The sequence below is a fragment of the Octopus bimaculoides genome, chromosome 12 (genome assembly GCF_001194135.2).
Source record: "Octopus bimaculoides isolate UCB-OBI-ISO-001 chromosome 12, ASM119413v2, whole genome shotgun sequence".
NCBI lineage: Eukaryota > Metazoa > Mollusca > Cephalopoda > Octopoda > Octopodidae > Octopus > Octopus bimaculoides.
This window is the reverse complement of record NC_068992.1, coordinates 48,978,581-48,980,167: the sequence shown is the minus strand read 5'-3', so window position 1 is coordinate 48,980,167 and position 1,587 is coordinate 48,978,581. Positions and strand designations below refer to the sequence as shown.

The following is a 1,587-nucleotide window of genomic DNA, read 5'->3' as shown; positions in this document are numbered from 1 at the left end:
TATATATATATATATATATATATATATATATATATATATCACAATTAACAGAATGAGATATAAATTCAAGGCTGTGAAAGATTTCAGAACATTTATAAAGAGAAGGTCTTACAGCTGTTTCCGGGATATTTTTATATCCCTACATCGGAGAAGGTGTGAAAAAATGGTTAAGCAATAGTTATTTTGATAAGATATGAAATAGAGAGTGAATTGGAGGAATGAAAATAGACGTGAGATATGCAGGGATATTGTATCTGCAGTTCCATTATTTAGGCCAGATGGTATACCCATAAGATTCCTGTACCTTATGCGTAAGTTCCAATAGTATTTAAAATTGGTCATTCCAAGCATAGAGTTTGTAAACGGTGTTACTGAATCGAGGGTTTATACACACACATATACACATACATACACAATATAATAAAATGATATATAGTTAATATAATCATAAGATTCATTTGATAAATACAAGTCTTTTAGTATATGTTAAGGGAACACAAGAGTAAAAGAAACATATGTGAGTAGTTTTCAAACTTATGTAATGTTGATTTTAACAAGGTTAAATCTGTTTGTAAATATTTGAGTCATTGACATCAGATTCTGAGAAAGAACGATTCCATACATATTTAAAGAACTTCAAATGACTTGTCGAAAACCTATTTTGTATATAAAAATGCAGTGTGTTGAGCTGTAGGCAAGAGGAATTTCCTAAGATGAACTTGTTCTGATGTCGACAATTCGAGATTAGTTAACTTCACGAACCCAACGAATTTCCAGGATACCTCACCATAAACTCACGCATACACACACAGAGATATAGATATCCACACACATAGATGAACCCACACTTACACGTATACACAGATAATTTGGTGCATGGAATAATGTCTACAGAAATTATTCACAAAAAACTTTGTATGCGTGAGCGCTTGTGTATGTGACTAACATTATAACAGGAATAATGAATAAAGCATTATTTGTTGTAAGCAGGAATTCCTCCTGAATGCTTTATTGAGGATACACTGATTAGCTCCCCTACCAGAACTTACGCAACTAGTCAATTCAAATAAACAAGCAATTCTAATAAATGAATAAAAAAAAACAATATATATATATATTTGTGTAAAGGTAAGACCCAAAGACCAAGGTGTAGAAAGTTAGTAACCTTCGAGTAGTTCGTAGAAGGTATAAAAAACCAAAACAACTTTCAGGAATAATAGTGGTTTACTGATGTGGAGAGTTGTAAATTTTTCTCATATCGAAGTGTGATAAACTGAAAAAAGTTATTTTATAGCTTACGCTTAGCAGCTGAGCTTGCTGTAAATACATACATACTTAGATACATACATACATATATATACATCACTCATATATATGGCTTCGATATTTGTTTCTCAATCAATGTTCTACTATGTCTCTGTCTTTGTGTATGTTCTAGGAAGTTTATATATTTACTAACAACGTCATTGTTGTGTACTGTTTCCATCACATAAACCCAATCATATTTGGATTTTGCTTAATTATTTGCATCTCGGGCATCTAACTTTATCATGTATATATGTATATATATGTATATATATATATATA

The 1,587-nt window shown here is 30.7% G+C and overlaps 1 protein-coding gene across 1 annotated transcript in view; it reads left to right on the top strand.

Annotated features, from left to right (window-relative positions):
- Positions 1-1,587, top strand: part of LOC106875368 (neuronal acetylcholine receptor subunit alpha-10) — a 93,034-nt gene that overhangs the window by 64,326 nt on the left and 27,121 nt on the right. The gene's annotated exons all lie outside the window — the stretch shown is intronic.